At 44.5% G+C, this 24202-nt stretch overlaps 1 protein-coding gene across 2 annotated transcripts in view; it reads right to left on the reverse strand.

Annotated features, from left to right (window-relative positions):
* The window catches only part of LOC311222943 (transcription termination factor 1-like), an 81343-nt gene that overhangs the window by 35011 nt on the left and 22130 nt on the right, over nucleotides 1-24202 (reverse strand). The gene's annotated exons all lie outside the window — the stretch shown is intronic.

A 24202-nucleotide genomic window follows, 5' to 3' on the forward strand; every position in this document is an offset into this window, starting at 1 on the left:
AACCGAAACACGTCGGTACTACCGAGTATCGAATCAAGTGAGAAACCGATTTTTTTTTTTTTTTTTTTTTTTTTAACTTTTTCCTTTTCATGTCAACGTTCACACGCACAATATATGCTTACCTAGGATTTGACTTGATTCAACAACAAAGCAGTCGGAGCAATGACAAGCCGAAAACTGTCGAAATTGTAGTTATTTGAAGTTTGGATTATTTTTTTTACGACTGAGGTAGGTAAATTAAATGTCTTGAGACTAAAGTACCGAAAAAAGGTACCGTTGGGTACCGGTATCGATTCACAGGTACCGGTACCGGTATCGGTTCAAATGTGAAAGGTACCCATCCCTAGTGTTCACCACCATATTCAATCTATCGCTGGCTGAGTCCGTGGTCCCCGCCTGCTTCAAGGTGTCCACTATAATCCCGGTACCAAAAAATCCTTAATGACTACAGACCGGTGGCACTCACCTATGTGGTCATGAAATGTTTTGAGAGGCTGGTTAAGGATTACATTTGTGACTCGACGCAAAATCTTGTTTTTTTTTTTACATCTTTGAAATGTCATTAATGTGTTCCCTTATTTGCCCTTATTTGCAAACTTAATACAACTTGTAAATGAGGTAATTATTGTTATATAGTTCGACAAGTATTGTCTCTCAATGCTGTGGAAAAACTACAGCCGAGGGCATTTACGGTGTGGGTCTGTCCGCGTATGCTTAACAGGTACTTAACACTTTGGTTGCCTAAGGTTAAATTAATGATATACCATAGATTGCCAGCGCTATTTGTCTATGGAGAAAGTCCCCTTCTTTGCAGGGCTATAACTTTTTAAATTCTATTGCTACATTGCCATTATTAGGGCCCATTCAAAGTCCTATATGTATTGTTCATTGTGTAGCAACGTTAAACTTTTTCATTCACATATTCATAGTAAAGTATGGTCTAATGTATAAGTATGTTTTCATCTCTTTCTGCAGCTTTCTCCAGAACGTGATATATAGCCCCAAATGCATTATATTGATGATGAAATACAGTTTGATGGCAATCAGCGCGATATAAAAAATTCCAACTAGACGTACTTCTAGAAGTTACTACACGTCATCTGATGTTGACCGGATGGGCATCAAAAAAACGCGAGTCCGCGGGTGTATTGTCATTAACCCTTTATCTGCCACAGATTATTCTGATCTTAATCCACTCTCTGCCACCACTATAAGTCTATGGAGATGTTCCCCTTCTTTGCAGGGCTATAACTTTTTAAATTGTATTGCTAAATTGACATTACTATGGCCCATTCAACGTCAAGTATCTATCGTTTAGGATGTAGCAACGTTCTACTTTTTCATTCACATATTCATACAAAAATATAGTATAAATATGTTTTTATCGTTTTCTGCAGCATTCTGCAGAACGCGAGTTATAGCCCTAAATACATATATTAGATCATCAAATGTAGTTTGATACCGATTGACGTCATAAAAAAATTTCAATTGTACAAGGTCCTACACGTCATGCCTCATCATCTGCTGGTGACCGGAGGGGGGGGGGGGGGGGGGGGGGGGTTATAAGTCCGTGGCCGACGTTAAATCATTTATTTAGTATGGGCGATATATATATCAGAGCAGATTATACGTTTAATAATAATCAAACACGCTGAAACTCACCGCAGCTTCCTCGTAGCGTTGGGCAATCAGCGTTGAGCAGAAAGTTCGCTATTATGGGATGTTGATATATGCGATCCATGTCCAGGTTGTATAATGCTATATACCAGGGGTCAGCAACCTTTTTGACATGGAGTGCCTGTTTGAAATATAGTTGTAACTATAGTGTGCCTCAACAATATTACATGCATCGTAATTTTTTTTTCTCATAATCAGGTCTTTTTAATGATAATTTTTACATTATTACATCATTATTGTTATTATTAACAATATTATTATGATGGTTGTATCAACCCTAAATCTGAGTTGGGGGGGGGAATGCAATGCAGACAAACAGCTGCATACAGTGCGACCATTTCACTCACATTTGCCCATTCATTTTTGGACACATCACACACCATCGGTGTGTGTACTGTACGTGTGCTGTCATAGCTCCACCTACAGGCCTAATGGAGAACACCAGGAGAACACCAGGATGTGAATGGAGGGTGAATGTGAGGTATATTGTGTAAATACGTTTTGATTGATCGCAAGACTACACTGTAAAAAAATAAATAATAATAAGTTACCAGAACTTAAAAATATTGAGTTCAGTTACTGTGCATTAAGGTTTTCAGTTTTCAATCCATAATAAGTTAACAGAAAAATAATGTTGGTGACAGGTATACACAACTCGGGTTGTTAGGGTCACGTCATTCACAAATGGGTCACGTGGTGTCGTAGTAGTAAAGTCAGCTGTTCACGGGCGGGTTTCTGGAACAGTAATGTTGAGGGAGTGACCGGGGAAGTCACACTTTGCTGACCGCACGCACGCACGTTACACTATGATGAATCAAACCGTGACTCATTCTATTTTTTTATACTATATGAACTGTTTTTAACTCTAATAAACTAACCAAACACAGTATCCTGGATCCGTGGTTATGTGGCGAGCGGCGCGTCTGGCAGGTACCATTATTTCCCCGTGTTAGTCTCTCTGTGACTGCAGTATGTTTGAACAGTCGCCATACAAATAAGTACGCAACAACATTATTTCAACCTAATAAAACTATGTTTATTGTCATTGTTTTAAAAACACAAGTTGACTTGGTAATACTCACATTTTGAGTAAAGAAAATGCCTTTTAACATGTGCAATGTTCAATGAAATAGAAAAATAAATAATACAATTTGTTGATTAATCCCACTGGTCACAATGGTGACCGTAATAATGTTTTTGTTATAAGGCTCTGCAAATGTTACTGAATGATGTAGCAATGTATTTCCAGCTAAATTGAAATAATAAACAAATAAAGGGTCTCAATTAAATATGTGGTAGTAAAAAGAACCTGTGGGAGGATTTCAACAAGATAAATGCGACAACAGTGCAAAATATTTCACTATAATATTTCAAAGCAAAACAAAAAATATATATATATTAATTAATTAATAAAAAAAATTATGAAAATGCCCCCGCGTGCCTATGCAGGCACGCGTGCCTAGGGTTGCCTACCCCTGCTATATACGTCCAAATCATGTTGTTTATCGAGTTATTGGCAACGGATCGCTATCCAGTGTGTCGAGCTGGAGTCCCGCTAGCAATAGCAAGTGGGCGGACGAAATATGGTTGAGCACCACTTCCGGCGCGTCACTTCCAATTTTGGCGATGGCGGTCTTGAACCGTTGGAGAGTTGAGAGGAGATCAACAGCAAGTCTCAAGTCTCCGTGGGTGAAATATGATTGCCATCACAGATTTTTGAAATATTGATCTCAAAGACGCCTTACGGCGTCATTGGCAGATTACGCATGGCGAGCAATGACGTGGTAACACGTTCTTGGCGAGAAAAGGGTTAAATTAAACAACATTAAAACACATTTAGGAGGAGAGAGGGCGCCTCCGCCACTGCAGCCGGCCCATCTACGCCCGGAGGTGACAGTAGGGATCGTCGTGACCAGCCGCGGATCGTTTACCGTCCCTCCGGGCCTCCACGGGGTGGCAAATCCCGAGCGGCTCGTGGCAGGCGTCGCTAAAAATGATTGACTTTTTCCCTCTGTGGTCCCCCCCTGTTCCCTTCCCGGCCCTAATATGATTTTTGTTGAAAGAAATAAAGAGTCCCTCCTAATATGTATATATTTTTTTTGTATTTTTTGTTACAAACTGTGTTTATTCACCAAACATATGATGGGGATGCAACGTGTGAATCTTTCGCTAGTATGGGTTTGATAGGAGGGCTAGACGTTACATTCATGTTAGAGCTTAAGCAAGGCCTGCAGCCTACACTCTGTTGAAAAAGGGTTTTTTCTGCCTCGACCTGAATCTTCACATAAAGGTAGAGGTTAGTTGTGTGCTCTGTTGCTTAAACAGTAATATTGAGCTGCAACACTATTGTGTTGGTTGCAGTAATGCTCGTATGAAAACGTACCGTGGCTCCGCCGCTCTCTCTCTATCAGATTTTCTGTGTCTTACAACATAGATACGGGTGTCGGGTTCACACATACACAACTTGGCCTTGCTATAAACCCTGTTCACAGATGTGTCTGTGGCTAGCGTGCATTGAATTAGCTTGCACTGCTCATTAGCATTTGCTACTGAAGGTATCATATGGCTGTTTGTTGTTGTCGTATGCAAGGGTTGGGCTTGCGAGGGGGTACCGGATAAACCCCTCCTTCCCTCTTCTGATTGGTCAGGGGGTTATTGGACTTTCTTTTCATTCGGTCAGGGCCAAGCTGTTAGGCAGCTTGGCACGGGGGGGGGTTTGCCAGACCTATCACAGACGATTGAGTCTTGGGTTTCCCCCCGTCATAGCAAACGTCACCAGGCACGTTTCTATTGGACGACGGCTTCCGTGAGTTTTAGACCCATATGTAGGGTCTGTTGTCAAGTTGTCGGGGCAGAGCGTAAGAACTTACTGTTCTACTACGCTCGATATACGTGTAACTTGAGTCTGTTGGTCATGTGACTCAATGTTACCGTGTAATTTTTCAATCTATGGCTCACGTGGGAAGTCTCTCTGAGGAGTCCCGTCTCTCCTCTGTGATGAGGGTGGCGGGATGTAAAAATGTAAAAAAAAATTACCCTCGGCTGCGTCACGGGGGATTCATGTCAGTCGGTGTTTCTTTCTTTTTTAATAAAAAAATAGTAGAGAATATGAAGCACGACAAACTTCTTGTCGTTCTCCCAGGCGACTTGAAGGAACAATGTTGGGGTCTGGTTAGACTATCCATTGATGTGTTTGGGTCCCGACGCATACATAGTGCTGGCTCGGGGTGTTTCTGTTAAGAATCATGCAGGAGGCTAGTACGCCTTGGTTGCTCGTTATTAAAATCGTTTTTATAGGGCAACTGGGATGGGGGATTTTTTTCCTCTTCCGAGAGCCCGTTACTGGGTCTCGACGGATTCTCGTTCATATCTGGGGGATGTTAACGGAATAGATCAGAACATAGGTAGAGGGGTCTCACGCCCTTGGGGTGGGCCACTGAGCGTGGTACAAATGGGACCGTCTGGGTGGAGCCCTCTTTTCATGTTTTAGATCGACACGCATACCTACCCCCTCTCCTGGAGTGGGCATGTCGGCGTGGTTAGGGCACGGGACTGGTTCTGGTCGCGCTGGTCCAGGTCAGTTAACCCGTTGTCCGCCGGGGACGCAGATCTGCTGTTCTGGTACCCTGAGGGACTTTCGGGGGTAAAAATGCCGGGTCGGCCCGGGTGTCGCAGGGTTAGGCGTTATGGAGACCCTTTGTTGGGTACACGTTGTACCTGGCACTATCATAAGGGGCTGGTTCTCATTTATTTCGCTCCTCTCTCACGCATGGCGAAGAGGGGGCTGTTGGGGTGGTCTTCTGGACCTCCTCTGGTAACCATGTGTGCTTCCCGAGCCGCCGGGCCCGGTCCGAAGTAATGTTTCGTTGAAACCGTAGGCCTGGGATAACCCTTTTTTGGAAACTGAAACACTTGTACTGCGGTATAGCTGGTGTATACCCGCAGGTGTGTTTTGGAGTTTTTCTTGAGGGGTTATAGGAACAACCACCGTATGTGGTACCAAGAGGGTGGTTGATTCCCTGGTGTGTTGGAGCAGAGTCAACTCCCGGGTTACCCGGTTGAGTGTGCCCCTGCACGTTCATGACGTCTGCCAATCGTGTCAGCCTTCTCTGCCTCGACCCCTCTGGGTGGTTTTTTTTTGATGGAGGCTTTGTCATGGTGCGCAACAATGCCAGCATACGCCCCTTCCGCCGGGGTGCTGTTTTCAGTTGACCCCTTTGGCGCCTGTCTCGTCCGCAGTGCTCCAGGCTCGGGTCTACAGCCTGTTGCCTGGTTTCCCCGGTGCGCTGCCTGCTTCCGTTATGGTTAGCCTTTTGAGTGCTTCAAGTTACGGCCATGCTGACTTAGGGCTGGGCGATATAACGATAACGATAAATATTGCGATATATTTTAATAATCGATATCGAATATTGAAATTAAAAAAAAATCGAAAAATCGTTTTTTTTTTTTTTTTTTTTTACCTGCAACAGGGCAGTTTTAAAACCAGAGACAGTGGACAGACTAGTCTTTCTTGCCTGCAACTTAAAGTAATGGCTTTGCTTGTCCAAATGACAATACTGACCAAATTCAGATTTCTTTTTCTCTTGTCCATTTATTTTGTTTGCTTTCTAATTTAAAATACATTTTGAAACCGTCTGTACACAGTAGGCTATGTGTGCTAGCAGAACTAGACTCCAGTCACGAGTCACAGTGCACATGTGCGGTGGTTTGTCCACAAAAAAAGCGCCAAAAGATCGAAAATAAACTAGCAGAGCCAGAACTGTTCAACTCCTCTGGAGCCACAGCCAGCAGAGAAGCCGGTTTACTTTAGCTTTTAAACCAGCTGCAGCCTGAGAACTGGAGTGTGAGGGGATGTAACACTAAAGATGGCGGCAATGACAAAGAATTGCTGCAAAATAAACATACATATGTTGAAAAAAAAAAAAAAAAAAAAAATTCTATACTTATAACAATTCGATAATTATCGATATCGAGAAATAAAATAAAATTATCATATCGTGGAGGGGCCCTGTCCGAATACGCTGGCGATGTGGGGGGCGGTGTCACTAAGTGACCGCCTGGTGAGGTCTTGATGCCTGGCGTCATTGACCTCTCTGGGCCCCCTTTTTCTGGGGGATCCAGTCCCTTCAGTGGGTCTGGGTCTTCCTTCGCGCTCCGCTGCTACGGCCTTGCCACGGGGTTGAGTTTGCTTTTGACCCCGTGTTTTTTGGGGCGTAGTCGTGGGGTCAAGCCACGGTCTGCTCACCCTGTGCGTTGAGTTGCTCGAGTTCCTCTTCGCACGGTCGGATCCGTCTCCCTCCCGTCCTCCAATAGGGAGGGTATCCCTCCATTAGGGAGGGTCGGGGGGCTCGGTCCTCCCCGGTCTGATGGTTGTGGGGGGCCTCAGCGGGGTACATTTGTCGAGCTTCTGGCTTCCGCTCAGCTCCTCTTGTGCAGACTGACGCTGAGCGGAGGCCAGAATTAAATAGAACGTAAGGTTATGTATATAACCAAGTTCTATGAATTCTGGTGACGCTCAGCGTCAGGACGCCACTGCGGCCCTTGATCTCGCCTTGTGGTGAAAGTTTGGGAAGGAGGCGAGTAGGTGACCACACACCTGCTTATGAAGGTAAGCGGATAGGGGTGTGGCCAGACAAATGTTGGTATGTAAAGGTACATTGTGGATTTTTTATTCAGTGCATGTACATGTTTTGGTCTTAAATAGTTTCGAAATATCAGTCATTTCTGAAAATAAGTTACAAAGGTAAAAAATAAATAAAAAATGCGTTTTGGAAAATAGCTCTTTATTGGAACAGCCTTGATGTCGCCGGAGCGTTTCATTATAACCATTATAATTCAAGGGTACTACGACTATGCTTGCACCTCATGGTACCAAAGCACCTCAAAGGCGCTTAAAACAAAATTACAAACATCACAAAACAAACTGGTCAGACTACTACTTGACCTGAACCCCAGAACCCACCTCACCCCTGCCCACTTTGACAACCTAGGATGGCTTAGAGTAGACGACAGAGTACAGCAACTTGCAATGGGCCTGGTCTACAAGATACACTATACGACCGGGGTACCCATGTACATGTCAAAATACTTCCCAAAGGTCAGTGAATACCACAACCACTACACCAGAGGAAGCTCAACAAATCATGTAAAACCCAGATTCGGCTCAAACAAGGGACTAAACACGTTTCGCAATTATGCCACAACAATGTGGAACGCCCTACCCAAAGCTAGCGGTAACAGTACTGTATATTTGAATACCGTTTATGTCACAAATGTATCAGTACTAAATACCTATATGTCCCTATGCCATAAATGTCATGTATGTTGTGTATGTCATAAATGTCTATATGAATTGAAAATGGGGGACCCTGATGGAAACAAGACAAACGTCTTTCTCTGGTCTGCATCCCCTTAACAATTGTATGTATTGAGCCGTACTGTATTGTACCCATTCTGCAATCTGTTAAATAAAGTTTTCATTCATTCATTCATTCACCATCTTGCAAGTTGCAACGTTGTTTAAGATATCAATCAAAGCATTGCAACGTTAGAATAGTTAGGATATCAATTGTGCATGAAAGGACTATATTTATATTGTTTGGTTAGTATTATATGAGATTCCCTGGCAGATTTCGTACAGTCAAAATCCGTTGATCAACTTGAGTTTCACTCACCAAAGTCTGCGGTGGTTGAGATGTAGTAACGTTACGTTAGTCCAGTTGACTCCAGCAGCGCCTCAAACATGTTCTTTATCTCGTTTCCATGTTGTATATTAATTATCTCTCCAAGTAGTTGCTAAATGGTTTGTTAGTTTGTTACTGCATTCTTTGTATGTAGATTCATAGCGAGCGTTTGTTTTGTTTACAATAGAGAGGGTCTATTTCTTTCCGTAGCCGCATTTCTTGCGCACTTCTGATTGGCCAGTGGCCAGACTCGCCTCGTATCAACCTACGCGGGTGGGGATGAGGATAATAATAATAATAATAATCACTACCGCTCGCTATCAATCTACGCCGTATATAACGCAAATAACGCAGTGACGAACCATTCAGTAACGTAAGTAGCGTTACTGAATTTCAAAAGTAATGCGTTAGAGTACTAGTTGCGGCAAAAAGTAACTTCGTTTCTGTAACGCGTTACTTTGTAACGCGTTAGTCCCAACACTGGTCATGACAAACCAATTACATAATCCAACATTGTGTAAACCAGGGGTTCTCAACCTTTCTGCTGCCAAGGCACCCCTATGTTCAATAAAATATTCCAGGGCACCACTACATACGATAAAGACTTTTCCGGTCCTGTCTTTTTTGCTACAATGATGACAAAAGTGCTTGCTTTCAAAATAATGTTTATTTAAGAAACCGGGAAACACATTTGTGTGTATATGCAGACTATATAATGCATTATTAACAGGTGTTTCAGGTCTAAATGGCTTAGTACTGTTGACATTACACTGCTTGTAGTAGTAAATCAAATAGCATATTTCTTTAAATAAAATTACAGAAAATTATCACTAAAGTGCTATCTGTTGCAGCTGCACACTTTTCCATAAAAATAGCATATTTGGATAAGTGGATTATTTTCTGTAATCCAAAAAGAATATAAAATCTTTTTTTTGTTATTTTTTTTTAAATTTATCTCAAGGCACCCCTAGCAGCTCTCTGCGGCATCCTAGGGTGCCGCGGCACCCCTGTTGAGAACCGCTGGTGTAAACAACTAACATAATCCAGGTGACTGTATCTTTTTTGAATGAGTCATTATGACGAAATCAATACATCCATTCATAAAGATTATTGTCCGCCATCTTGGTTTCATTCGGAAAAGATGAACGGCGGATTCATTTGGAAAAAAAGTAATTCGGTTGTGGGGTCACGTGGTGTGTGTTATACAAAATAACAACCAGTAACTTCACTGTTTCAGCCAATCAGAATCAAGAAATTTGCATGCCATTGTATAAATATAGAGTCTTTACCTGGTATCTGATATAATCCAGAAATAATCCAATTATTTGATCGCCATTCCAAATACTGCTTGTGGAAGTCCGTCCCACATTACCGAGCGTTACATATGGGCGGGCGGGGTTACGGTTCCATGCCATCGTTGTAAAGCCCTACCTCGCCGTAGGGCTGGGCGATATAACGATAACGATAATTATCGTGATATATTTTAATAATCGATATCGGAAAAAATATATACAAAAAAAAATACTTGTCTTTCTTGCCTGCAACTTAACCCTTTTCCCGCCAATCACGTCGTACGACGGGTTTCAAGTTCATGCGAATTCTGCCAATAACGGCGTACGACGTGTTTCAAGTTCATATTTCATATTTTCGCCATGGTATTCATATTTCATCCACGGAGCCTTGTCATATGCTGTGTGAGCCATCACAACTCTGCAACGCTTCAATACTGCCACCTGGTGGCTGATCGGCGAGTTGCAACCGGAAGTGGATCTCTTGTGATTCCGGTGCGTCTGACTATTCCGTCCGGGCACTCGCTTATCATCGCGGGACTCAATACACACTAGGGATGGGTACCTTTCACATTTGAACCGATACCGGTACCGGTACCTGTGAATCGATACCGGTACCCAACGGTACCTTTTTTCGGTACTTTAGTCTCAAGAAATTTAATTTACCTACCTCAGTCGTAAAAAAAAAAATCCAAACTTCAAATAACTACAATTTCGACAGTTTTCGGCTTGTCATTGCTCCGACTGCTTTGTTGTTGAATCAAGTCAAATCCTAGGTAAGCATATATTGTGCGTGTGAACGTTGACACGAAAAGAAAAAAGTTAAAAAAAAAAAAAAAAGTAAAAAAAAAAAATTTAATAAAAAATATTTTTTTTAATTTTTTTTTCTTTTTTTTTTCGGTTTCTCACTTGATTCGATACTCGGTAGTACCGACGTGTTTCGGTTCGGTACCTCAAAAGTACCGAATTCGGTACCCATCCCTAATACACACACTGTGGATATGGATCCGTTGCCATAACTCAATAATCCACATGATTTGGGCGTATATTAGTATTATACAAACCGGAACTGGATCGCATCGATCCACATCACATAACTGGGATCTGTTTGCTCCACTCTCATCGCCCAACGCTACGAGGAAGCTGACGTAAGTTTCAGCGTTTTTCTTTGTCATTTTCGATACAAACTGCTCTGATCTATATAATATCACCCATACTACATAAATCATTTAACGTCAGTCACGGAATTATAAACGACCCCCCCCCCCCCCCCCCCCCTCCGTTCACCCGCGGATGATCAGTCATAACGTTTAGGACCATGTACAGTTGACATTTTTAATATAACGTTGATCGGTATCAAACGGCATTTGATAATCCAATATATGCCTTTATGTCTATATCTCACGTTCTAGGAAATACTGCAGAAAACAATAAAAACATATTTATACTCTAGACGGTATTTTCATATGAATGTGTGAATGAAAAAGTAAAACGTTCCTACATCCTGAACGATATATAATCGATGTTGAATGGGCCATGGTAATGTCAATTTAGCAATACAATTTAAAAAGTTATAGCCCTGCAAAGAAGGTGAACATCTCCATAGACTTACAGTACTGGCAGAGAATGGTTTAGGATGATCAAAGTGGTGGCAGAGAATGGGTTAAAGACTGGCTTTGCTTGTCCAAATGACAATACTGACCAAATTGAGATTTATTTTTCTCTTTATTTTGTTTGCTTTCTAATTTAAAATACAGTTTGAAACCGTCTGTACACAGTAGACTATGTGTGCTAGCAGAGCTAGTCTCTTTTTTGTCCACCAAAAAAGCGCCAAAAGATAGAAAAGAAACTAGCAGAGCCAGAACTGTAACTCCCCTGGAGCCACAGCCAGCAGAGAAGCCTGTTTACTTTCGCTTTCAAACCAGCTGCAGCCTGAGAACTGGAGTGTGAGGGGATGTAACACTAAAGATAATAAACATGCATCTGTTGTTTTTATATAATAAAAAAATATATATATTTTTTTTATACTTATAATAATATCGATAATATCGAATATCGAGTGATATGATATTGTTATCGATATCGTTATAATTTTTGGCCATATCGGCCCCAGCCCTACCTCGCCTGAGTATTTAAACCCCGCCCGCACGGCTCGGATCGTCCCAGAAAAGAAACGACACCATTTCCAATGGAGTGCAATACCAGCCAGTGTTAATTTTGTTGACTAAAATGATGAAAAAGATGAAAAAGATGTTCGTCAAAGAAGGTTTTTTTCATGACGACAACGAGACGTGACGTCACGTTATTGAAGACCATGTCATGCTAACGAGACTAAATAGTTATAATTAATAATTATTATTATTATTTGCATTCATTCATTTATTTGCATTTATTTTAAATTTGTTGGACCTTATGGTGTTCTTGTTTTGTTCTTGATTTATTGTTATGTTTCTTCTTGACTTGTTTAAAGAAGACGTGTCCGGCCCATGGGGACATTAACGTGTGTTGTCGGGCCTTACAAATAAATTTGATTTGATTATGTATTCATGTTTAAATATCAACATTATCTGTCCATCCTCAGTAACACACACACACACACACACACACACACACACACACACACACACACACACACACACACACACACACACACACACACACACACACACACACACACACACACACACACACACACACACACACACACACACACACACACACACACAAGGTAGACTGCCCCCGCCCCTCCTCCTTCCCCTCTCCTTTCTCCTGTTCTCTCACGGTTAGCTGCTTAGCTTAGTTAGCTTAAGCAGCCAACGTTCATTTAGATATTTAACGCGACGTGGGCATAAAGGAATGGCGACGATGCAAAGCATGTTAGATGCATTTGACCCGTTACGGGAAAAAAACTGCACAGACTTATATCGGGTCGCAAAATAGACGCTCTGTAGCCCTGCTGCGCTGTAAACACGGAGTTTCACAATACTGGGCGCCGGCGGATATGACTCGCGGGATTTTCAAAATAAGAGTATCGCAATATGAATCGATCTTTTTACGTTGCATCGATCCTATTTGATTATTGATAATAGATCGATATATCGATCTGGATCGATGTATCGTCCCACCCCTACTGAGGACACAACAATTTCATTTACAAAAACCAGGACGAAATTTCTCTTCATGTATGTTGATATTGTTGACTAAAACAAGACGAGACAAAATAATTATAACTTTTCTTAATGCCATCGTCCCGACAGAACAGTGTGATGGCTGACGGGAGCTCTGTGTTATTAGCATTAGCTAAAGTTGGGACTATTCATAATCCAGCTGCAGACCTGCAAGCAAAGTACAGCAAGTTGGCAAAGGAGTATTCCAAGGTAAATAACTTGTTCACCAGTAACGTTACATTGTTTGTATTTCCATCTAGCTTGCGTTAGCTAGTGGCTAACCTATAGCTCACGCTAATGTGGCTAACTGATCGACCTCTCGCACACAATTAATGACATGTTGCGGACAGCCATACCGGTGACAATGTTTAGCTTTTAGTGCCAAATGATAAGAGTCTGAGGCGGAGTCTCAAAAGAGAATGTTGAATATTTATTGTGCATTTAAAATCACAACAGAGCCTCTGCTACAAGCTAACTGAACCGGAGCCTTCTGGAAGCAAGTGCAACAACATATAATGTCCGTGTGGAACAACCTTTCCGTGGGTGAAGCATATAGTTGAGCATAGAACTTTTAATGATACTTGTAACTGAGGGGTACAATTCCCTGACTGTATTACTAGATATGATACTTACTACGACTACCTTTGTACTTAATATTCGGCCACCCAGTACACGGCATAAATATATTATCATAAACACTCTCACGTAGATGAAACGGATCCAACACAAATGTACGAAGTCGAAACAGGACTTTATTTCTACACAGCGATGGTGTGTAGAACAAGCACTTAATCACTTAATTACATTTATGAATTGAAATAGTATGCACTTTTATGGCAAAGAGTATTCGTCGGTATATCAATAGAGAATGTCCAATCTCTGAAGGCGCAGGTGGTAAATATACAACCTGGAATAGTTAAGGAATAACAGCAATGATACTTTAATGATTATATACTAGATACACTAGAGGGGGTTAATCCGGTCGCTTGTAAGCCGACAGGAGTAGGAGGGGGGGGGGGGTAGAATCCGGCTGCCTCGTCCGGCCAAGGGTATCCCAGGTGAACCCACTGTAGTGCCGTTCAATGCGCCGGCGATCCTTGGACCACAGATGAAAGCAGGTGGACTCTTTGTGGGCCGGCTCTCTCCGGTCCACGGGGGAGAGACGTGAAGCGACCTCGTCTTGCAGAGCGTCTCCTCACCTTGCGTCCTCTCCAGGGGGGGGGGGGTCCAACACACGGCAGTGTCGGGGGTCTTTATCCAGGGAATAATCAAAGTATACAAAGCATAATCCGTGCCTGGGAAGGCGGGCTGTCGTCGGTAGAATAATCCGGTATACAGGTCCACTCGCTCGTCGGCTCGGGGGCTCCTCGGGTGCAGCTTCACGTAGGGTCAACCACCCTGGGTAAGCAGCCAGTTCTCTGCCCGAAACGATGGGGTACTGACTACGGTAGTATTCTCACCGTACGAAGCACTATATATTAACAGACTATTATTAGCTTAATAGACTACGTCCCACTCGACGATATAGTGCCAAATATGACTATTCAAATATTAATATACACGATGTCTCAATACCGATGGTAGGCGAACTTGGCCTTACTCCCACACGTGGCGTCGCGGGGAGGCTTTACGTCTGTGACTCTATTGGAGGGTAAGAAACTGGACTGAAAAGGAAGTCCTACTTTAGTAGCGCAGTATATATACGCACTATGAACAAATAGTCCCATTAGTGGTGCGGTAGCCAGATTCCTACGCGGAACTAGGACTTGTTCGTACATGTGGAGCGGTACGTTTGAACTGGGTCTGAGGGGTATGGCAGCCTGGCACCAAGGTCTCGACCAATAGTAGAATGGAGACTATTATGGGATGTTCAGTAGGCTAGAATGGATATTCAATGCATATTGTACAAGGAATATACAAGGGATATCAGGGAATATTAGAGAATATACAAATACAATTAAATATATATATATAAATAAATATATATATTCGGTTTAATCTGGCCCTTCACAACAGCCACCCCCTGAATAGGTCCCAGACCTAATCAGTTAAACAGAGACAGATTAATCGCGTTGTCTATTTACACATAAGGGTTTGCTGTAGGGGTCAGTCAACTTCACAAAGTCATAGGGTTGTAGGGTCATGGTCATCATCGATTGTGTCTGGGAGTCGAGGCAGTTCTATGAGCCTCGCCACGGGACGGGTGTAAGTGCGACCCTGGACGAGCACTTCAGCTGCTCGGACCTTGCCGTCGGCACCGGTGATCACTTTGCTTACGCGGCCGGCCGGCCACATAGCTCTGGGCAGTGATTGATCAATAATCATGACGACTGTTCCTTCTGTCAAATTGTCTCTCTCCTTTACCCACTTCTGGCGGGTCTGTAGAGACGGTAGGTAGTGCAGTAGGAAACTGTTCCAAAACTTGTCGGCTAATACTTGGCTGTACCTCCACATTCGTCGGCCGTTCGCTTCTTCAGGCCGGTACATTGTCTGGGGTAATGCAGGATCTAGCCGCCCCATCAGGAGTGTGTTGGGGGTAACTGGGTCGATATCCGCCACATCACTGGAGACATATCCGAGGGGCTTCGAGTTAAGTACTCCCTCAATCTCCGTGAGGACTGTCATTAGGACTTCTTCCGCCACAGTCTGGGCCCCAAGTACTGCGTACAGGGCTGTCTTTATGGAGCGCACTTCTCGTTCCCAAGTGCCACCGAAGTGGGGTGCGTTTGGGGGGTTGAATTGGAAATCAACCTGTGCTGGAGCGAGGTGGGTCTTAAGTTCTGGGCCCATAGCTTGGAAGCTCTCTCTCAGCTCTCTTTCGCCGCCTTTGAAGTTTGTCCCATGATCGGACAATAGGGTAGACGGTCTTCCTTTCCGTGATGTGAATCTTCGGAAGGCCATAAGGAATGAGTCTGTGCTCATGGTCGGGAGAAGCTCGATGTGTATCGCTCTGGTGGTCATGCATTTGAATACAATACCCCACCGCTTCTCGGTTCCTCTTCCTTTCTTTATGTGCAGCGGGCCAAAGCAGTCCATACCCGTTGAGTGGAATGGCTTGTCACCGATTCGGAGGCGACATGGAGGAAGGTCAGCCATCCTTGGTATGCTGGGCTGCGCGCGCCACTTGCGGCAGTCTAGACATGTTCGCTGGAAGCGTCGTACCGCCTCTCTTCCTTGTAGGATCCAGTAACGACGTCTGATTTCCGCGAAGACTCTTTCTGCTCCTGCGTGATGTACATCCTCATCGTATTTCTTTATAATCAGCTCTGTGACCTTGTGTCGGCTGTTCAATAGGATCGGGTATTTAATGTCATCCGGTAGATTGGGGGCTCTGCGTAGGCGACCACCCACTCTGATGAGGGTATGAGCGTCGCTCTCGGGGGCCAGGTGAATTAATCTGCTGTCGGATGGGACGGGCTTTCCTCCCTGTAGACAGGCCAATTCATCGGGGAACGAGTCTCTCTGGGCTCGCTGCAGTAGAAGCAATTCTGCTTCCTCGTAGTTAGCTGCTGACATATCAGCGGGGGACTTGCACTCCGGGTGGTACCGCAGGAATGTTCTTTGTTGTGCACTCTCTATGGACGTGCAATCGTCTATGTTAGGGTCGGTGGAGGCTACGGTGCTCAATCCACAGAACACAGACTTCTTATTTTCCACCTCCTCTGGACTTGCTTCCCTCGGGATAGGCATGGGCCACTGTCCTTCCGGGAGTCTTAGGAATGCGGGGCCGTCACTGTAGACATTGCGACGGGTGAGGTCATCCAGGGGCATCCCCCGGGTGATGACGTCAGCTGGGTTCTGTTTTGTATCAACGTAGCGCCACTCTGTTTCTCCGGTTAACTCTTCGGTTAAGTCTTGAATCTCTGTGACTCTGACTCCCACGAAGACTTTGTACTTGCATGAGTCCGATTTGATCCAGGCGAGTACCGTCGTGGAATCTGACCACAGGATTGTTCTAGACACCGGTATGGTGAGCTCACGTTGGATGAGCGTGGCTAGGTGCGCTCCGGCTAGGGCTGCGCAGAGCTCTAGACGTGGGATAGATTGTTGCTTGCGTGGGGCTATTCTCGAGCGGGCGAGGACAAATGCTGTGTAGATCTCTCCCCCCTGGTCTTGGGCCCGCAAGTAGGCTACTGATCCGTATGCGACCTCTGAGGCGTCACTGAAGACGTGTAAGTCCATTTTACATGTCTCTGGCCTCACCGTGGGTGGGAAGTAGCTTCGGCGCATATTAACGCCTGGGAGTGAGTGGAGCTCCATCTCCCACTCTCTCCAGGTGGATGCAAGGTGTGCGGGAATGGGGTCGTCCCAGCCCTGGTCCTTGTCCCACAATGCTCGTACAATCATTTTTGCCCTGGTGGTGTACGGTAGAATACATCCTAGCGGGTCATATTGTCGGGCGAGTGTTGTGTACACACTCCGTCTGGTGGTCGGCGCCTCCGCCGGCCTTCCCTGCTCCGTAGTCAGGGGCTTGTGTCTGTAGTGAAGCGAATCTGTTTTGAATCGCCACACCAATCCCAGGGTCATCTCCTGGGCTTCTCCCGGGATTGTAGCCATCCAGGTCTCGCTGCTGGCTGCCTTGTCCTCGGAGGAGAGGCTGCGCAGTACTTGCGGATCGCTGCTGGCCCACTGCCTGAGATCAAAGCCGCCTTTGATCAATGAGGCGCGGAGTTTAATCAGGAGAGCCTCGGCTTCTTCCTGGGTTGAAAGGCTTTGTAGACAGTTGTCTACGTAGAAGCTGTTCTTTACGCTGTGTCGGACCTCTTCGTCCGCTGCTGGGTCCTCTGCTACATGTTTCTGTAGTGCAAATGTCGCACAGCAGGGGCTGCACGTCGTTCCGAAGGGGAGGACTTCCCATTGGTAGATGGCTGGGTGCTCATCTCCTGGCTTCTCTCTCCATAGGAACCGTAACAGGGGCTTGTCCGCCTCTACTAATCTCACCTGCAGGAACATTCCTTTAATGTCCCCGCTGATGGCCACCTTTTCCTGGCGGAAGCGGAGTAGAACGCCGAGTAGGGAGGGGCCGAGTGTGGGACCGGGCAGTAACTCTTTTTTTTTTTGATCAAATTTTTTTTATTATTAATTACATGAAACAGGACAACACAATAACCACAGTAACAAAAAACATAACTTTCACAGGAGAATAACAAACAATAATAATACAGAATAATAAATTATAAAGACAAAAAGAAAAAGAAACAGCGTCCAACCTATCAAATATAGATGGCTACTTCAATAACAAAAAGGGTCTTCAAAACATGGCAACCTTTCCCCACCTTTACAAAGTGGAGTGACTTAAAAGATTGTTTATGAGAGTGTTGCCGCAGATTTACTGTAGATAGCCTAGGTCCCTTACACATGTTCAAGACTGCCAAACTTGCAGAAGGTAAAGTGTAAGAAGAAAGAAATTCTTCCTCCAAGTTGGTTGACAGGTCAATCAGTCTGTCAATATTAGTCTCTTGGGGAGATGGCATGTGAGTTGACATATAGCGCAGAATAGCTAAATACCAACCCCCCCTAAAATCCCCCCAGTCAAAGTTAAGAAGGACAAGACAAAAACCAAGACAGACAAGACATTTCCTCCTCCCCCTCCCCAGAGACCGCCGGACCCCCCCGATCAAGCGCCCCAACCCCGCTCAGCCGCACACTGCGGTCTTTACCTTCTCAGCTGCTGCGAACCACAGGTCAATTCCAGCCTGCCCTACCCCGATCACCCGGGCCGTGGATATCTCAAGATAAATCACATCCAATAGAGTTAGGGACCAGTTAATCATTGTAAGCTTCTCAGGCTCCTTCCATCTCATTGCTATTAGCTTCTTCGCTGCTGTGACGCCCGCTAGGACAACCCTTTTCAGTTGTACGGACGCGGGTAGTGTCGTTATATCGTTCAGGAGTAGCGTAACAGCTGTGAATGGGATAGTTAAGCCACACAGATCTGAAAGTTTGTCCGTTATTGACCTCCAGAAGCGGGCCACTGGTGGGCAATCCCAATACATATGCATATAAGTGCCAGTGGCCTTTTGAGAGCACAAAGTGCACCGAGAGTCGGTTATCAGTCCCATAGCAAATAGCTTCCTAGGTGTAAGATAGGTCCTATGAATATAATTAAAATTAATTTGCTGGTGATTGGGGTTGCGGGAAGATAATGCCACATTTGCCCAAACATCATCCCAGTCAAACTCGGGGTCCAACTCCGGTATATCCACACGCCAGATTGTATCCAATGATAAATTTTTATACGTGGATTGAATTAAGAGCGTATAAAAGTCGGAGACAAACCCTCTGGATGTCGTCCTGTCCACTATGAGCCTGAGGAAGGGGTGTGGGTGCAAGGCTTGAGCCCACGGTACGCCATGCGCCCTCAGTGCTGACCTTAGTTGAAGGTAAAGAAAGAAGGACTCGCCGGGTAGATCATAAAATTCTCTTAAGTCCTGAAACGCACGGAGGCCGTTCTTATCATAAATATCCTCCAGAGTATGCACTCCCCTCCTTTGCCATTGAGGAATATTAACCGGCTTGTGTCCAACAAGTAATTGCTGGTTATTAAAAATTGGAGAGTCCAGGTGCCAAGGGCATTTAACCCCACACGACCTCTGTACATTACGCCACGTTTGGATCACGTGAGTTATGATCGGTCCATACCTCAGCCGGCATTTCGCAATAGAGACAGTGGAGTACACTACATCCTGTAATCTTAGCGGAGACACCGCCGCCGCTTCTAAGGAGCGCCACGATACAGCCTCTACAGGGTCTAGCCAGCACATCAAAGGTCTAAGTGAAAAGGACCAGAAATACAGTTTAAAATCAGGGATTGCGAGGCCCCCATCTTGTTTCCTACGTTGAGTAGTAGCCCTTTTGATTCTCGGGCGTTTGTTATTCCAGACAAACTTAGATACCATCGATTGTACCTTGCGCCAGTGGTCTATTGGAGGGGGCAGGGGGAGCATTGAGCTAATAAAATTTATCCTAGGCAGGATGTTCATTTTGATTATGGAAGCCCGGGCTTGTAAGGAGTTAGGAAGGGACGACCACCTGTCTAGATCCTGGCGTATTTTATCATAAGTACCCGTGAAGTTGTACTTAGTAGTTTGGTTCAGCGTGGGGAAAATCTCTATGCCCAGGTATTTGAAATGTTCTACTATGGGGATATCAGCTGGTAGTCGTACCGCCTTGGCCAGTTCATTAAGAGGTAGGCAGGCTGATTTGTTCCAGTTAATCTTAAAACCTGACAATTTACCAAAGTCGTCGATTATCCTCAATAATTTTGTGGCCGACCGGGAGGGGTCGTCCATGAAAATCAGCAGGTCATCCGCATAGAGAGCAATTTTGTGTGGAGTATTGTTGACCATTATGGGGACGATGTCCTCCGATTGCCTAATAAATTGGGCCAAAGGTTCGAGGGAAAGCGCGAACAGTCCCGGGCTCAGAGGGCAACCCTGTCTAGAAGATCTGGAGACTGGAAAGAGTGTGGAACAGTTTTTGCCTGTCAGTATCATCGCAGACGGCGAGGCATACAGGACTTTAATCATATGAATAAAACTCTTTCCAAGACCCATGACCTCAAGTACCTTCCACAGATATGACCACTCAAGTCTGTCAAACGCCTTCATGGCATCCAAAGACAGAACTGTGGATGGAGTTGTATTGTCTTTACTGTTATCGATTACATGCAACAGCCTCCTAAGATTATCTGCAGCCAGACGCCCCGGGATAAAACCAGTTTGATCGCAGTGTACCAATACAGACATAAATCTCTGCAGGCGACGGGCCAGCACCTTGGCAAACACCTTTAAATCGGCCCCGAGAAGACTCAAGGGTCTATAGCTACCACAATCATTGGGATCTTTGTCCTTTTTGAGAAGTAAAGAAATCAACGCCATATTGACATCTCTTGAGAACTCCCCTTGTTCGATAGCGTAATTGATCATATCGAGCATCAATGGACCCAGTTGGTCCCAGAAAGCTAAATACACTTCGGGTGGAATACCATCCCAGCCTGGCGCCTTACCCCTCTGCATTTCAACAATAGTCTCCCTCAATTCTACGAGAGTAATCGGTCTCCCCAGTTCCTTGGCCTCTTCCTCAGAAATGTGGGGTATCTCAAGCCCGCCAATGAACGATTCAAATCTAGAGTCATCCAGATTACCCTCTGAGCTATATAACTGTGAGTAAAACTCTTTAAAAGTGTCATTGATCTTTTTCGAATCAGTAGTGACTGCACCCTGGCTCGTCCTAATCGAGGGGATATCTGAGAAATGATCATTTGATCGTATTTTCATTGCCAATAGATGGCTAGGTCTGGAGCCGTGAAAATAGTAATTTTGTCTTGTCCTGTGTATCAAAAACTCAGACTGTTGTTTAAGTATGGAGTTTATTTCTTTTTTGACTATCTTACGTTGTGTGTTTAGTCGTTCATTATAGTCAGTTTGCAAGGATGCGTATAGGTCCGCATATAATGATTCCAGTCCTTCTAGCTTTTTTGACCGGGATTTTCGCAAATTGGAGGCAAATAGTGTGACATGACCCCTGATGAATCCTTTCAATGCGTTCCACAGGACCCTAGGGTCTTCTACTGTGCCAACGTTGATCTGCAAAAATTCAGCTAGTTTACTCCTGAACTCAGAACAGAAGTCATCGTTCTTTAGCAAGGTCGAATTAAAACGCCATCTGGGGGCTCTTGCGGAGAGCCTGCCAAAGGTTGCCGTAAGGAAAATCCCCTTGTGGTCTGAGAGAGCCAAGGGAACCAATGAGACATCGAAACTATCAAACATATTAGGGGACGCGAATGCATAGTCAATTCGAGAGAAGCTTTTGTGTCTGGCTGACAGGTGAGAGTAATCTCTGAGGGTGGGGTTGCATAAGCGCCAGAGGTCTGAGAGCCCCGTGTCTTTGGCCCACATCCTGAGGGCCTTAGAGGCCCGTTTCTGGTCGCTCGTTTCAGAGGGCCCAGACCTATCCATCTCCGCATCCCAGCACGCATTAAAATCGCCACCCACAATGAGAGCGTATCCATTAAGTTCCAACATATTCTTCGTGATTGTATTATAGAACGCTGAATCAAATGTGTTAGGAGCATACAATGCTATTATAGCCATCTTCCTATGCAAGAATTCAACTTTTGCTATAGTAATCCTTCCCTCCGTGTCCGACCATACATCCAAGATTTTGATATCAAGGTTACGTCTTGTAACTATGACTACTCCTTTCGTCTTATCATCGGCTGAGGATGCGGAGATAACGTGATATTGCCGATTTGCCAGTCTTGACACGTCACCTACCATTAAATGCGTCTCACTAAGGAGAGCAAGGTCAATATTTCTCCTCTTCAATAGCCAAAGGACACTGGCACGCTTGTGTGGGGCGTTAAGCCCTCCTGCGTTCCAAATTAAAATATTCAATTTAGCCATGGTCGAGCTTGTATAAGTGCGTAGAGAACATACCCGTGCAGCCAGGCTGAGTACAGAGGTGCCGATCCCGGCGGGCCCGGACGGTCAATCCCAGGAGTTCAGAGGAGGAACACTTACACATATATAAGACAACAGTACATAGAACACATAAAAATACCACCCCAGCTACAACCCCCCCTCCTTCTACTCTAAACCCTAACCCACCCGTCCTACTATAAGTTCCTCTATACCCACTCTCCAATCCCCACCCTATGCCCCACCCACTGAGGATGGTCATCTTCCTATCACTTCCCACTAGAGACATGGATCAATAAGACGCTTCCCACTCCCACCCCCCTCTAGATAAACCCCTGAGTAAACCCCCACTAGTCCAATAAACACAAATAGTAATAAAATAAAATTCAATAAAGATATCGGTCGAAAACCACCTGAGCCCTGGCCCCAACATGAGAAAACCATAATGGTAAAAAAAGCCATTATTAAATAATAACTCCGCATCAACCTGCAGCCCTCTATTTCGGAATCTGCGCTTCAACATCACATTGTTATAGCCCAAAAAGGTATAGGAAAATTCAATACAAAATTAAATTAAAGCATCCCAGCCGATAGTCTAAGGCAGGTTCGGGTCACAGGTTAATTGTGCAAAATTGTGTGAACAGTGTCAATTAAACAATGACAAAAAAAAGGAGGAAGGGAAAAAAAAGGTTATGGTCAAAGTGCACCCCTTTAGCCGTCCCTCTGATCAGGCACAACGGCTGAAATGACCCAACCTATGTAAGATTAGAATTAAACACAATCATTCATTAATCAATCCGGGGATGGTAATAGGCAACACCTGACACCACCTGTCATCATACATTGTTTCAATAAAGATATCGGTCGGAGCAGTTAGTCCAAGGTAGGATCGAATCACATTTAAATTGCTCATTCAAATGCCATTAAAACATATAGGAAAATTCAATAAAAAAATTAAATTAAAGCATCCCAGCCGATAGTCCAAGGCAGGTTCGGGTCACAGGTTAATTGCTCATTCAATTGCCCTTAAAACAGCGACACTAATTATTATATAATTACTCAGCATCAACCTGTAACCATCTACCCTGGAGTCTGCATATTAATGTATCAACGTTATAGCATAAGTGCCTCACGGAAAATTCAAAACAAAATTAAGGCTTGTCAGTAGTTAGTCCAAGGTAGAACCGGATCACATTTAAATCGAGCATATAGATGACATAAAAACAGCGACAGTAGGAAAGAAAAAAGAAAGGAAGAGAGGGTAATGACTAGAGTGCAAGCCATATAACCATATAGCCATTAAGTGCAAGCCATACCCGACCCAACCTGTTATCAAATATTGTTTATGCATATTCAACCGACCTTGGTATCTACTTTGGATCACCAAAGCTCAAAACAACCTGGATATAAAAATAAAAAGCATACCAGAAGTTAGTTAGGGACTCGGTCACTCTTGAACTGTGCAAACCAATGTCCCTTTGAACAGCAACAGCAACCAAAATACGTAACCATTAACGAATGTCTCAGCGCAGACCATAGTCGAAGCCCGCTGGCTAGCCCGAGGCTAGCGCGTAAGCTAGTGACGAATCCGGATAGCACGTTAGCCTACTATGTACATTGTTCAGCTAGCTCGTTAGCTTCCAAAGAGGCGATACACAAGTACGACCATGAGGTCAGCTTTAGCAAGTAACAGAAGTCATTGGGAAGCCCCGCTAGTTGGATGGGCAGAGGACAGTTAGCATGTCTGGGCATGACAGCAAGTGTTTGTGAATAGTCGACCTAATCAATGTATATAGGCCCAAACCGCCAAGTCACTCACCCTCCATAGATATCAAGCAACAGACTCGGGTGTCTTCGCGAGATATTCCTTCGCTTTAGCCAACGACCAAAACAAACGCTGACCACCGACCTTCTCCAACACAGATAGTTTCGCGGGAGCGAATAACGTGGGCCTCAGGCCCAGT

This window comes from Notolepis coatsorum (assembly GCF_963971535.1).
Source record: "Notolepis coatsorum genome assembly, chromosome: 2".
Lineage (NCBI taxonomy): Eukaryota > Metazoa > Chordata > Actinopteri > Aulopiformes > Paralepididae > Notolepis > Notolepis coatsorum.